The 16,809-nt window shown below is 47.2% G+C and overlaps 1 long non-coding RNA gene across 2 annotated transcripts in view; it reads left to right on the top strand.

The window, feature by feature from the left end:
* The first annotated feature begins 3,065 nt into the window (after nucleotides 1–3,065).
* The window catches only part of LOC148149683 (uncharacterized), a 127,515-nt gene continuing 113,771 nt past the window's right edge, over nucleotides 3,066–16,809 (top strand). For both annotated transcript variants that reach the window (XR_015757562.1, XR_015757563.1), the window contains exon 1: nucleotides 3,066–3,423. This is a non-coding gene — a long non-coding RNA (uncharacterized LOC148149683). The remainder of the gene's footprint in view (nucleotides 3,424–16,809) is intronic.

Here is a 16,809-nt window from a genome sequence, read left to right as displayed (position 1 = left end):
GTGTGTGTGTGTGTGTAGTGTTATAACCGCACAGGGGTTGCTGCTGTCAGTGTGTGTGTGTGTGTGTAGTGTTATAACCGCACAGGGGGTTGCTGCTGTCAGTGTGTGTGTGTGTGTGTGTGTGTAGTATTATAACTGCCCAGGGGGTCGCTGTCAGTGTGTGTGTGTGTGTGTGTAGTGTTATAACCGCACAGGGGGTTGCTGCTGTCAGTGTGTGTGTGTGTGTGTGTGTGTGTGTAGTGTTATAACCGCACAGGGTGTTGCTGCTGTCAGTGTGTGTGTGTGTGTGTAGTATTATAACTGCCCAGGGGGTCGCTGTCAGTGTGTGTGTGTGTGTGTGTAGTGTTATAACCGCACAGGGGGTCGCTGTCAGTGTGTGTGTGTGTGTGTGTGTGTGTGTGTGTGTGTGTGTGTGTGTGTGTGTAGTGTTATAACCGCACAGGGGGTCAGTGTGTGTGTGTGTGTAGTATAATAACCGCCCAGAGGGTCGGTGTGTGTGTGTAGTATTATAACCGCCCAGAGGGTCACTGTCAGTGTGTGTGTGTGTGTGTGTAGTGTTATAACCGCACAGGGGGTCGGTGTGTGTGTGTGTGTGTGTGTGTAGTGTTATAACTGCCCAGGGGGTCGCTGTCAGTGTGTGTGTGTGTGTGTAGTGTTATAACTGCCCAGGGGGTCGCTGTCAGTGTGTGTGTGTGTGTGTGTGTGTGTGTGTGTAGTGTTATAACCGCACAGAGGGTCGCTTTCAGTGTGTGTGTGTGTGTGTGTGTGTAGTATTATAACTGCCCAGGGGGTCGCTGTCAGTGTGTGTGTGTGTGTGTGTGTGTGTAGTATAATAACCGCCCAGAGGGTCGCTGTCAGTGTGTGTGTGTGTAGTATTATAACCGCCCAGAGGGTCGGTGTGTGTGTGTGTGTAGTATTATAACCGCCCAGAAGGTCGGTGTGTGTGTGTGTGTGTGTATATGTGTGTGTGTAGTATTATAACCGCCCAGAGGGTCGGTGTGTGTGTGTATATGTGTGTGTGTAGTGTTATAACCGCCCAGAGGGTCGCTGTCAGTGTGTGTGTGTGTGTGTGTGTGTAGTGTTATAACCGCACAGAGGGTCGCTGTCAGTGTGTGTGTGTGTGTGTGTAGTATTATAACTGCCCAGGGGGTCGCTGTCAGTGTGTGTGTGTGTGTGTGTGTGTGTGCGTGTGTAGTATAATAACCGCCCAGAGGGTCGGTGTGTGTGTGTGTGTGTATATGTGTGTGTGTGTGTGTGTGTGTGTGTAGTGTTATAACCGCCCAGAGGGTCGCTGTCAGTGTGTGTGTGTGTGTGTGTGTGTGTGTGTGTGTGTGTAGTGTTATAACCGCACAGGGGGTCGGTGTGTGTGTGTGTGTGTGTGTGTAGTGTTATAACCGCACAGAGGGTCGCTGTCAGTGTGTGTGTGTGTGTGTGTAGTGTTATAACTGCCCAGGGGGTCGCTGTCAGTGTGTGTGTGTGTGTGTAGTGTTATAACCGCACAGAGGGTCGCTGTCAGTGTGTGTGTGTGTAGTATTATAACTGCCCAGGGGGTCGCTGTCAGTGTGTGCGTGTGTGTGTGTGTGTGTAGTATAATAACCGCCCAGAGGGTCGGTGTGTGTGTGTATATGTGTGTGTGTAGTATTATAACCGCCCAGAGGGTCGCTGTCAGTGTGTGTGTGTGTGTGTGTGTGTGTGTGTGTGTGTAGTGTTATAACCGCACAGGGTGTCGGTGTGTGTGTGTGTGTAGTATTATAACCGCCCAGGGGGTCGCTGTGTGTGTCTGTGTGTGTGTGTGTGTGTGTAGTATTATAACCGCCCAGGGGGTCGCTGTGTGTGTCTGTGTGTGTGTGTGTGTGTGTAGTATTATAACCGCCCAGGGGGTCGGTGGGTGTGTGTGTGTAGTGTTATAACCGCCCAGGGGGTCGGTACTGTCAGTGTGTGTAGCTGTCTGTGGTATTAAGACTGAGCCCTGTGTGAGTTGTGATGGAACAGACAGGCCAAGGAAAGCAGGGGAAGCTCACCTGCTGAATGGCCTCAGGGCACTAAATGGTTCCGTGAAGTGTGTGTGTGCGGGAGCGTGTTTGGACCAATCGCCAGGGCACTGTCTGGTAATCAAATTGCCCTGTCAGTGGAGCTCACAGCCACTGGCACAGGATTGAATCTCCAGCCTGAGACAGCAGCGTGTACCTCACACAATCGCTCAGCATCAGGCCACTTTGGCAGCAGCTAACTCCACACCCTGCTGCCAAGATTACACACAAACATTCCCTCACACACAGCCTTCATCCTGGCGGCAGTTCCACATGGAAACAGGGCGTGCCCTCATTTCCTTAATTGCAAAGATTTTAATTCCTTGAGTTGAGGCTGTGGTGAGCCCTGCAGATACAAAGATCCTGCCTGAAATCTGACACCTTGGCACTCGGCACTCTGACAGGATTCCTTTTCTGGCAGCTATTGACATGTGACACAAACTCTTAGAGTTTTACATTCACCACAGACTGCATTCCTGCACTTAATCCTTTACCTCACTTCTGACAGATTGGCTCATGCTACGATATGTTGGGAGACAGATACAATCTTTGAAAGTACAGTGGAACAGTGCAGATGGTCTATGTGTGAATGAATGTGTGTGTGCGAATCTGTGTGTGTGAATGTGTGTTTTGTGTGTGTGTGAATGTGAGAGTGTGTAAGTGTGAATGTGTATGTGTGACTGTGTGTGAATGTGAGAGTGTGTGTATGTGACTGTGTGTGAATGTGAGAATGTGTGTAAATGTGTGTGTATGAATGTGAGTGTATGTGTGTGTGAGAATGGGAGTGTGCATGAGTGTGAGCGTGTGTATAAGTGTTAGTGTTAGTGTGTGTGAGTGCGTGTGTGAATGCGAGTGTGCGAGCATGTGTGTGTGTGAGTGGGAGTGTGTGTATGAGTGTTAGTGTGTCTTTGAATGCAAGTGTGTGAACATGTGTGTGTGTGAATGGGCGTGTGCGTGTGTTAGTGTGTGTGTGAGTGAGTGTGTGTGTGTTAGTGTGTGTCAGTAGATGTGTGTGTTTGCGAGTATGTGTGAGCATGTGTGTGTTTGAGCATGTGTGTGTGTGTATGTTTTTGAGAGAGTATGTGTCTGTGAGCACATGTCCATAGTCTGTGACCCATGTTTGAATTTTATAGGTTTCTATGAGATCACCCTCATTCTTTTCAACTCCAGTGAGTAAAGTCCTAACTGATCCAGTCTCTCCACATTGTTCAGTCCTGCCATTCAGTCTGGGAAAGCTTTGCTGAACTCCCACCATCACCAGAACATCCTTCCTCAGGTACGGAGCCTAACACTGCACACAATACTCCAGGGGTGGTCTCACCAAGACCCTATTCACAGTTGCTGCTCCTGACCACGGAAAAGTAAATGTAAGAAGGAATTGGCCAGGATCCAGGTAAATCATTCTGTGAACCTTTTGGAAGTATGGATTGTCAGAGAATCATTGAATGAGGCTGTACAAAGCACACTCGGAGCTGTATACATGCTCTTCACTGAGATTCCCGGATACACCGTGCACACAAGCAAACTCTCTCTCTCTCTCTCTCTCTCACACACACTCTCACCAACACACTCACCGACACTCATACTTACTAACACATGCACACACACGCAAACATACACTCACACTTACCAACACACACAGATTCACCCACACTCACACTTTCACCTCTGTCCCTATTCCCAGTTGTATCCCTATCCCACTGTATCCCAATCCCAGTTGATGGCACATTTTGTGTTTGATTTGAGACTGACACTCTCTTTGCTCTCAGGAACGATCACAGGAAACCCACTGGGATCCACCCGCAGAGATTCTCTGTGGGTGGGTGCTGTTGTGCCACTGCATTGATCTGCCGTTCATATAGTGCCAACTGTCCTTCAGGGACCCATGAGAGAGTTTGGATGAGAAGCTGAGGATTTCATCTTCAGTGATTCCATGGAGTAAACCACCAGAATGTGGTTCCTCAGGTGAGGAAAGATAGAGACAGGCTGGGGACTGGGAAACTGGGAACTCTCTGTCGAAAATTCATGGATTCCATGAATTTTGCAAAACAGAGATTTCTGTTGCTTGATAGTATCCAGGGATATGGGGCTAATGTGTAGATATGGGTTTGTAGGACCAACCAATCATAATCTGATTGAATGGCCTCCTGCTGTTCCTGTGTGACTGGATTGAGGTGGGGGCTGAATAGCCTCCTGCTGTTCCTGTGTGACTGGCTTAAGGAGGGGGCTGAATGGCTTCCTGCTGTTCCTGTGTGACTGGCTCGAGGAGGGGAGCTGAATGGCCTCCTGTTGTTCCTGTGTGACTGGCTCGAGGTGGGGGCTGAATGGCCTCCTGCTGTTCCTGTGTGACTGGCTTAAGGAGGGGGCTGAATGGCTTCCTGCTGTTCCTGTGTGACTGGCTCGAGGAGGGGGCTGAATGGCCTCCTGCTGTTCCTGTGTGACTGGCTCGAGGAGGGGGCTGAATGGCCTCCTGCTGTTCCTGTGTGACTGGCTCGAGGAGGGGGCTGAATGGCCTCCTGCTGTTCCTGTGTGACTGGCTCGAGAAGGGGGCTGAATGGCCTCCTTCTGTTCCTGTGTGACTGGCTCGATGAGGGGGCTGAATGGCCTCCTGCTGTTCCTGTGTGACTGGCTCGATGAGGGGGCTGAATGGCCTCCTGCTGTTCCTGTGTGACTGGCTCGAGGTGGGGGCTGAATGGCCTCCTGCTGTTCCTGTGTGACTGGCTCGAGGAGGGGGCTGAATGGCCTCCTGCTGTTCCTGTGTGACTGGCTCGAGGAGGGGGCTGAATGGCCTCCTGCTGTTCCTGTGTGACTGGCTCGAGGTGGGGGCTGAATGGCCTCCTGCTGTTCCTGTGCTCCGGTCTCTTGAACAGTTCACTGGGAATAGTGTGAGAATTCTGAATGCAGGGAAAAAAATAAGAAATGTGGCAGTTTGGAAGCCTTCAGGGCGATATCAGAAAGAATAAGCGCAAATCCAGTCTGTGAACAAAGTGGTCCTGGGCCAGCAGATTCATGTCGCCAAGTCTGGAACCCTCCTCATGTCACTGATTCGTTCAGGATGGTGAGTCGGTGTGTCTGAGGAGCTCACACCTTTATTCGAGTTGTAGATTGTCATCTACAACTCCTGTTTCACATCTCCTGTTCTCTTCAGTTCAGATCAAAGAACTGATTCCTTCTGTCCCCCCCCGGCCATTAGTTCAACAAGCACTCTGCACTTAAACAGGATGTTAACTAAAGCTGGGCTTTGGAGAGACAATGGGCGAGTATTGTTCAGTACGAGATAGGTCAGAGTGAAAGGTCGCTGTCCCAGGAGGGAAAAAAACTTCCTTTCTCTTCCTGGAAAAAGAATCAAAGTGAGTTTTGGAGAGTCATCATTGACGTGTGGAAAATCCCAAACGGACAGGGTTATATTAAACTCAGTCATAGAATAGTGACAGTACAGAATGTGGCCATTCAATCCATCATCTCTGTACTAGCTCTCTGCAGGAAGAACTCATCTGGTCCCATTCCCCACCCTTTTCCTGAAGGCATTTTTGAACTAATCTGTTCAGAGATATTATTACACACTCCTGGAGCAGCTGGGGCTTGAAGCCCGACTTCCTGGTCAGAGCTAGGGAGACTACTGCTGCGCCACAAGGACCCTCTTCATTGCCATCTTCATTGTCTTCAGACACTTATCCAATTTACGTTTGAAAGCTGGAATACACTCTCGTTCTCCATCTGTTAGGGAGAAGGAAGTTTCTCCGCCTCTCCTCCATTTTGGTTTTGAAGTTCTCAATGAAATCTCCTCTCATCCTCCCCTTCTCTGTTAAAAATCACACAACACCCAGGTTATAGTCCGACAGGTTTAATTGGAAGCACTAGCTTTCGGAGCACCGCTCCTTCATCAGGTGGTTGTGGAGGTAAAGATCATGCTCACAGAATTTATAGCCAAAGGAATCCAGTGTCATGGGGATGTGATACAGTAAACAATCTTAGATTATTCTTAGATCTTAGAACAATCTTAGAATAATCTCCCCTTCTCTAAGGAGAATAGTCTCAGATTCTCCAAATTTCCAGGTTCAGGAAACTCCTCATCTCTTGAACCATTCTCTTTACTGTTGTCTTTCTGAAGCCTTCTGATCGTTAAAGTACACACCCCAGAACTGGATACAGTTATCCAGTTGAAGCCAAGCCAATGTCTGGTAAAGGCTCATTTTAGCCTGTTTTGTTTCCGCACCCTGTTCCTTACGTTGATAAAAACAACCCAGGATCCCATTCATTGTTTTGTTTCATTCATTGGCCTTTGGCTGAACCAATATTTAATGTCCGTTCCTAATGGTCTCTCAATCCAAGCAATTCGCTGTGGCCATTTCAGAGGGCAGTTAAGAAGAATTGCCGTGGGTCTGGTGTCATAAGAAGGCCAGGCTGGGTCAGAGCAGCAGCTTTCCTTCTTGGCCCTATCACAGTTCACAAGTTCAATACCAACCACAACTTGTGAAATTGTGCTCCATCCACCCAAGTACATAAAGGTCGAGAAAGGTTAGGGTTCTAAGCCTAACTGTGGACACTGTAGGACATAGAACACAGAAAATTACAGCGCAGCACAGGCCCTTCGGCCCTCTATGTTGCGCCGACCTGTGAAATTAATCTGATGCCACTCTAACCTACACTATTCCATTCTAGTCCATATGCCTGTCCAATGCCCATTTAAATGCCCTTAGCATTGGTGAGTCTACTACTGTTCCAGGCAAGCTGTTCCACACCCCTACTAGCCTGAGTAAAGAAACTAACAGGCAACATCCTAGCAAATTTCCTTTGAATCCTTTCCAAAGCTTCCACATCCTTCCTATAATGCGGTGACCAGAACTGTACGCAATACTCCAGGTGCAGCCACACCATTGTCTTGTACAGCTGTAGCATAACCCCATGGCTCCGAAACTCAATCCTCCTACAATAAACACCAACACACCATTTGCCTTCTTGACAACCCTGTCAACCTGGGTGGTGACTTTCAGGGATCTATGCACCTGGACACTGAGATCCCTCTGTTCATCTACACTGCCAAGAAGTTTACCATTAGCCCAGTACTCTGCATTCCTGTTACTTCTTCCAAAGTGAACTACCTCACACTTTTCCGCATTAAACTCCATTTGCCACTTCTCAGCCCAGCTCTGCATCATATCTATGTCCCTCTGTAACCTACAACATCCTTGGGCACTATCCACAACTCTGCCTACCTTAGTGTCATCCTCAAATTGACTAACCCATCCTTCTATGCCTACATCCAGATCATTTATAAAAATGATAAACAGCAGTGGCCCTAAAACAGATCCTTGTGGCACACCATTGGTAACTGAACTCTAGGATGAACATTTCCCATCAACCACCACCCTCTGTCTTCTTTCAGCAAGCCAATTTCTGATCCAAACCGCTAAATAACCCTCAATCCCGAAACTCCATGTTTTGTGAATAGCCTCCCCTATCAAATGCCTTACTGAAGTCCATATACACCACATCAATCAATTTACCTTCATCCACCTGCTTGGTCACCTTCTCGAAGAACTCAATAAGGTTTGTGAGGCACAACCTACCCTTCACAAAACTATGTTGGTTATCCCTAATCAAATTATTCCTTTACAGATGATTATAAATCCTATCTTTATAACCTTTTCCAACACCTTATACACAGCTGAAGTAAGGCTCACTGGTCTGTAATGACCAGGGTTGTCTCTACTCTCCTTCTTGGACAAGGGAACAACATTTGCTATCCTTCAGGCTTCTGGCACTATTCCTGTGGACAATGATGACATAAAGATCAAAGTCAAAGGCTCTGCAATCTCCTCCCTGGCTTCCCAGAGAATCCTAGGATACATCCCATCTGGCCCAGGGGACTTATCTATTTTCAGATCTTCCAAAATTGTTAAAACCCCCTCTTTGTCAACCTCAATCCCATCTAATCTCATAGCGTGTTTCTCTGTATTCTTGCTAATGTGAATACTGACAAAAAGTATTCATTAAGCACTTCCCCATGTCCTCAGATTCCACACACAACTTCCCACTACTGTCTTTGATTTTTATATGCATTTTAATAAATTTTTTAAGTGGCCTTTCTACGGCACCTGCATTAATAGCAGAAGTTAGAAATAAGAAGAAAAAAGTAAAAATTAAAACAGAGTTTATCTCGGTTCAATTTCAGTTAAGGAAAAGTCTATTAGGACAACAAATGATTAGATTCTTTTTTTAGATTAGATTCCCTTCAGTGTGGCCCTTCGGCCCAACAAGTCCACACTGACCCTTCGAAGAACAGCCCACCCAGACCCATTCCCCTACGTTTACCCCTGACTAATGCACCTAACACTACGGACAATTTAGCATGGCCAATTCACCTGACCTACACATCTTTGGACTGTGGGAAGAAACCAGAGCACCTGGAGGAAACCCACGCAGACACGGGGAGAATGTGCAAACTCCACACAGACAGTTGCCCAAATTAGGAATTGAACCCGGGTCCCTGGTGCTGTGAGGCAGCAGTGCTAACCACTGAGCCACCGTGCATGCTGGGATATCTGGAATCCACTGCCGAGGAAGATCTCCACATCAATGAGACCGCTGTGTTGGGGTAAGACTTCCAAATTGGAGACCACTGCAGTGAGCTGAGAGCACCCCTCTGAGATAAGGCCACTCCAATGGGGGACCACTGCTCCACGCTGGGGCAAGATCCCCATGCTGCACACCAGGATGTGAACTCCACACTGGGATTGGACGGGATCACCATGCCAAGCCACTAGAATACCCAGAGGCCATCACTGAAGAAGACTTTCTGTCTATCTGCTATATTCATATCCATGTTACCACTAACACTTTATCCCAGGGCTTTTAACTTGGCTGACAAATATGAGGCACTTTATCGAATACTTTCTGGAAGTCCTTGAATACTACATTTAACAGGGATAATCTGGGAAGTTACCGGCCAGTGAGCTTGACATCAGTGGTAGGGAAATTATTGGAAAAGCTTCTCAGAAACAAAATTTAATCACATTTGGAAAAAAAATGGACTTCTCAGCAATATGCACAACATGGCTTAGTGATGGGCAGGTTGTGTCACAAAGAGTCTTTTTGACAAAGTGACGAAGGTGATTGATGAGGGCAGGGCGGTGGTTGCTATCGATATGGACTTTGACAAGATCCCTCATAGCAGGCTGAGACAGAAGGTGAGGACACATGGGATCCACAGTGAGCTGGTAAGGTGGATACGGAACTGGCTTGGTCATAGAAGACAGAGAGCAGCGGGGAGGGTGTTTTTGTAACTGGAGATCCGTGACCAGTGGTGTTGTGCAGGGATCAGTGCTGGGACTCCTGTTTGTAAAATATAGAAAGGATTTGCAGGAGAAGGTAGATGGCAGTTTGTGGATGACACAAGAGGTGATTTGGAGAGAGTCTGGGTATTTTGGAATTGAAGGAAGTGGAGGGAGGGTGGGAATTTGAAATGAAAGGATCCTTCACTGAAAGTAGTACAGTTCTGGTCTGGATCAGTGGTGCTGGAAGAGCACAGCAATTCAGGCAGCATCAAGGAGCTTCAGCAAAATCGACGTTTCGGGCAAAAGCCCTTCATCAGTAGACCTTCTCTGGGGCTACTCAGGATCGGTGGACTGGGCCATTCACAGGAATTCAGCGGACATCCTAGACCACTGTCACGGATTTCACTAGCAAGGGGTTAGAGAACTGTGTGCTAAAGACGTCAGTCAGTGCGTTCCCCAAACGGAAACCTTGGATGAACCTGGAAATCCACTGCTTACTGAAGACCAGGCGTGAGGCATTTCAGTTGGACGACCCGGGCCCATACAGGAAATCCAGATATGACTCTGTGAAGCTGTTGGAGATGCCAAAAGGCAGGACCGAACCAAGTTGAGGCCCAAACTAACCACCTGGACAAGGCCTACCCAACATTACAGGATACAAAATGAAGCAGAGCAAGATATCAGACACAGACACCTCCCTCTCTGATGCACTCGATGCTTCCGATGGTCAGTTTGAACAGAATGCCACTGGCGCGGTGACACTTGCCCCAGACACACCTGTTCCCTCTGTCACCACCTGCTGATGTCAGCTCAGTCTCTGAGAATCAACCCGAGGAAACAGGCAGGCCCAGACGGAGTCCCCAGGCCGTGCACTCAGATCCTCTGTGGACCGGCTGGATCCTCAACATGTCCTTGCTGCAATCTGAAGTCCCCACCTGCTTCAAGAAGACCACCATCATCCCAGTACCAAAGAAAACACATGCAACGTGCTTCAACGACCACTGCCCAGTGGCTCTAACCTCCATAATCATGAAGTGCTTCAAGAGCCCCACATCAACTCCAGTCTCCCAGCTTGCCTCGATCCCCACATTTATCCCCCCGATGTAATGAGTCCACAGCAGACGCCATTTTCCTAGCCCTGCACTCATCCCTGGAACATCTGGACAATAAGGACACCTACATCAGACTCCTGCTCATTGACTACAGCTCCACCTTTAACACCATTATTCCCCCTAGACTGACCTCAAAACTCTGTGACCTTGGTCTTGGCTCCACCCTCTGCACCTGGATCCTCAGCTTCCTGACCCACAGACCGCAATCAGTGAAGATCGACAACACCACCTCCACAATAACCCGCAACACTGGAGTCCCCCAAGGATGCATCCTCAGCCCCCTACTGTACTCGCTGTGCACCCACAACTGTGTGGCCACATTCCACATGAACACCATCTATAGGTTCACTGATGACACCACCATGGTGGAATGGATATCAAGCAATGATGGATCAGAGTACAGGAAGGAGATAGAGTGCTTGCTTTTGTGGTGCAAAGATAATAAACTCCTCCTCACTGTCAGCAAAAGAACTGATCATTGACTTCAGGAAGAAAGGAGGAGTCCATAGCCGTGTCTCTATCAGGGGTGTGTGAAGCGGGTGGAGACCGTAAAGTTCCTAGGAGCGACAATAACCGACAATCTGTCCTGCACCATCCACATTGATACAACAGTCAAGAAGTCACAACGCCTCTCCTTCCTCGGGGTTCTTTGGAAATTCGACATGTGCATGAGAACTTTCAACGACATGTACAGATGCTCCGTACAGAGCATTCTATCTGGGTGCAAAACATCCTGGTACGGCAACTGCTCTGCCCAAGGAACAACAGAAAGTTGTGTGCACAGCCCAGACCACCACGGACACCAACCTCCCATCCAGGGACTCCAGCTAGACGTCTCACTGCCACAGAAAGGCTGCTGTTGTCAAAGACCCCTCCCTCCCCAGTCATTCTCCCTTCCATCAGATACAGAAACATGAACACACACACACACACCAATAGGTTCAAGAACAGCTTCTACCCTGCTGTTATTTACACCAGAATGGATCTTTCTCATTTCAATTCTAATGTTGATCATGCTTTTGTGCACCTCCTGTGCAACCATAGCCTTGCATGCCTCACTCCGTCTAAACGCCCTATGATCTGTGTATCCTTGTTTGTTATGATCTGCCTGGACTGGTCACACACCAAAACCTTTCACTGTGTTTGTGTACATCTGACTGCAATAAATCAAATCAAAAGCTTGGGATGGAGGGAGAGTTGATGAGTGACATTGAGGTTTGGGATGGAGCTGATGTTTAAAATGCTACATTTCTTGCTGATCTGAAGTAACTGTGTGTTGGAACAGGTTATGGATGATCTTAACTGCTGGATGTGCCCATCAGTGGAAGGGCCACCATTGCTCACCAGCTGCTGTGGTGAAACAGCTCCCTCCAGTGGTCACTGCCAGAGAGAGAGCAACCCAAGGTTTCTCAAACACATACTCACACTCACACTCACACTAACACGCACTAATATACTAACAGTAACACACACTGACACACACACTCATGCTAACACACCAGAACTAGAGGGCATAGGTTTAAGGTGAGAGGGGAAATATTTAAAAGAGTCCTAAGGGGCCACATTTTCACACAGAGGGTGGTATGTGTATGGAATGAGCTGCCAGAGGAAGTGGTGGAGGCTGGTACAATTACAACATTTAACAGGCATCTGGATGGGTGTATGAATAGGAAGGGTTTGGAGGGATATGGGCCAAGTGCTGGCAAATGGGACTAGATTAGGTTAGGATATCTGGTCAGCAACGACGTGTTGGACCGAAACTTTCTATGCTCAGTTGGAGCAGAATGCCAGTGACACTAATTTGTGCACTGACACACTGGCACTAACACACACACACTGATACAGACACTGACACACACACACACTGATACAGACACTGACACACACACACACACACATGCTGATGCACACATACACTGATACACGCACTTACAATGAATCTCAAACTGGCACTCACACTGACGCACACTAACGTTAATACACTCACCCTGACACACACACACTAACATTCACCCAGGCACACTCACAGTGATGCGAACACTGACACACTCACTGACATTCACTGAAAAACCAGCACGGACACTAACAGTCACACTCACACTGATGCTCAAACTGACATTTACACTGACACTCACACTGACACACTGACATTTGCACAGACACACACTGACACAAGGACTTCAGCAAGGCATATGATAAGGTTTCCCATGGTAGGCTCATTCATAAAGCCAGGGAGTATGGGATACAGGGAGATTTGGCTGTCTGGATTCAGAATTGGCTGGCTGACAGAAGGCAGAGAGTGGTTGTAGATGGAAAGTATTCTGCCTGGAGGTCAGTGTTGAGTGGGGTCCCACAGGGCTGTACATTTGGGGCTCTGCTCTTTGTAGTTTTTATAAATGACTTGGATGAGGAGGTTGAGGTTGGGTAAGTAAATTTGTTGATGACACAAAGGTTGGAGGGGTCATCGATAGTATCGAGGGCTACTGCAGGCTGCAGCGAGACATAGACAGGATGCAGAGCTGGGCTGAGAAATGGCAGATGGAGTTCAACCTGGATAGATGCAAAGTGACGCATTTTGGAAGGTCAAACTCAAATGCTGAATATAGGATTAAAGACAGGATTCTTGGCAGTGTGGGAGGGATCTTGGTGTTCAAGTGCAGAGATCCCTCAAAGTTGCCACCCAAGTGGATAGGGTTGTTTCAAAAGCATATGGTGTTTTGGCTTTCATTAACAGGGGGATCAAGTTTAAGAGCCACGAGGTTTTGCTGCAGCTCTACAAGTCCCTGGTGAGACCACACTTGGTATATTGTGTCCAGTTCTGGTCGCCCTACTATAGAAAAGATACAGAGGCTTTGGAGAGGGTGCAAAGAAGGTTTACCAGGATGCTGCCTGGACTGGAGGGCTTGTCGTATGAAGAGAGGTTGACTAAGCTCAGGTTTTTCTCTCTGGAGAGAAGGAGGAAGCGAGGTGACCTGATCGAGGTATACAAGGTAATGAGAGGCATGGATAGGGTTGATAGACAGAGACTTTTCCCCAGGGAAGGATTGACTGGCACGAGGGGTCATAGTTTTAAGATATTAGGAGGAAGGTATAGAGGAGACGTCAGAGGAAGGTACTGTATGCAGAGAGTTGTGAATGTATGGAATGCATTGGCAGCTGTGGTGCTGGAAGCAGAGTCATTAGGGATATTTAAGCGACTGCTGGGCATGCTCATGGGTAGCAGGGAGTTCAGGGGTGCAAAGGTTAAGTTATTTTGTTTTACATTAGGATTAAACCTCGGCACAACATCGTGGGTCAAATGGCCTGATCTGTGCTATACTTTTCTATGTTCTATATTCTATGACACTAAGACACACAGTGAGACGAACATACACAGTGACACACATATACACAGTGAGTCTAACACACACACTGACACACAGATACACAGTGAGACTAACACACACACTGACACACATATACACAGTGAGACTAACACACACAGTGACACTCACATACACAGTGAGACTAACGCACACACTGACACTCACATACACAGTGACACTAACACACACACTGACACTCACATACACAGTGAGACTAACACACACACTGACACTCACATACACAGTGAGACTAACACACAGTGACACTCACATACACAGTGAGACTAACACACACTGACAGATACACAGTGACACGAACACACACACACTGACATTCACATACATAGTGACACTAACACACACACTGAGACTCACACACACAGTGACACTAACACACACACTGACACATACACAGTGACACGAACTCACAAACTGACACTCACATACACAGTGAGACTAACACACACACTGACACATACATACACAGTGACACTAACACACACTGACACTCAAATACACAGTGAGACTGACACACACACATACACAGTGACACTAACACACACACTGATGCCCACATACACAGTGACACTAACACACACACTGACACTCAAATACACAATGAGACTAACACACACATTGACACACTCATACACAGTGACACTAACACACACACTGACACTCACATACACAGTGAGATTAACACACACACTGACACTCACACACACATTGACACAAACACACACTGACACTCGCATACACAGTGAGACAAACAAACACACACTGACACTCACATACACAGTGACACTAACACACACACTGACACTCAAATATATAGTGACACTAACACACACAATGACACATACACAGTGACACGAACACACACACTGACACTCACATACACAGTGACACTAACACACACATTGACACTCACATACACAGCGAAACTAACACACACACTGACACTCACGTACACAGTGAGACTAACACACACACTGACACACACATACACAGCGACACTAACACAATCACTGACACTCACATACATAGTGACACTAACAAACACACTGACATTCACATACACAGTGACACGAACACACACACTGACACTCACTTACACAGTGAGACTAACACACACACACTAACACACATACACAGTGACACTAAAACACACTGACACTCACACACAGTGACACTAACACACACACTGTCACACACATACACAGTGACGCGAACACACACACTGACACATACACAGTGAGACTAACACACACACTGACACTCACATACACAGTGAGAGTAACACACACACTGACACTCAAATATATAGTGACACGAACACACACTGACATATACATAGTGAAATGAACACACACTCACAATCACATACACAGTGACACGAACACACACACAGACACACACATACACAGTGACACTAACACAAACTGACACTCGCATAAACAGTGTGACTAACACACACACTGACACTCAAATATATAGTGACACTAACACACACACTGACACTCACACACAGTGACACTAACACACCCACTGTCACACACATACACAGTGACGCGAACACACACACTGACACATACACAGTGAGACTAACACACACACTGACACTCACATACACAGTGAGAGTAACACACACACTGACACTCAAATATATAGTGACACGAACACACACTGACATATACATAGTGAAATGAACACACACTCACAATCACATACACAGTGACACGAACACACACACAGACACACACATACACAGTGACACTAACACAAACTGACACTCGCATAAACAGTGTGACTAACACACACACTGACACTCAAATATATAGTGACACTAACACACACACTGACACATACACAGTGACATGAACACACACTCACAATCACATACATAGTGACACTAACACACACAATGGCACTACCACACACAGTGACACTCACATACACAGTGAGACTAACACACACACTGACACTTACATACACAGCGACACTAACACACACACTGACACTCACATACACAGCGACACTAATACACACACTGACACTCATATACACAGTGAGACTAACACACACACTGACTCACACATACAGAGTGACACTAACACACAAACTGACACTCACACACAGTGGCACTAACACACACACTGACACTCACATACACAGTGAGACTAACACACACACTGACTCACACAGACACAGTGACACTAACACACACACTGACACTCACATACACAGTGACACTAATACACACACTGACACTCACATACATAGTGGCACTGACACTCACACACACAGTGACACTAACACACACACTGACACTCACACACACAGTGACACTAACACACACACTGACACACACACAGTGACACGAACACACGCACTGACACTCACATACACAGTGAGACTAACACACACACTGACACTCACGTACACAGTGAGACTAACACACACACTGACACTCAAATATATAGTGACACTAACACACACACTGACACATACACAGTGACATGAACACACACTCACAATCACATACATAGTGACACTAACACACACAATGGCACTACCACACACAGTGACACTCACATACACAGTGAGACTAACACACACACTGACACTTACATACACAGCGACACTAACACACACACTGACACTCACATACACAGCGACACTAATACACACACTGACACTCATATACACAGTGAGACTAACACACACACTGACTCACACATACAGAGTGACACTAACACACAAACTGACACTCACACACAGTGGCACTAACACACACACTGACACTCACATACACAGTGAGACTAACACACACACTGACTCACACAGACACAGTGACACTAACACACACACTGACACTCACATACACAGTGACACTAATACACACACTGACACTCACATACATAGTGGCACTGACACTCACACACACAGTGACACTAACACACACACTGACACTCACACACACAGTGACACTAACACACACACTGACACTCACACACAGTGACAC

The sequence above is a fragment of the Chiloscyllium plagiosum genome, unplaced genomic scaffold, assembly GCF_037043375.1.
Source record: "Chiloscyllium plagiosum isolate Xiang-an unplaced genomic scaffold, Cpla_swu_hap1 HiC_scaffold_7, whole genome shotgun sequence".
Taxonomy (NCBI): Eukaryota; Metazoa; Chordata; class Chondrichthyes; order Orectolobiformes; family Hemiscylliidae; genus Chiloscyllium; species Chiloscyllium plagiosum.
This window is presented reverse-complemented; position numbering and strand designations above follow the sequence as displayed.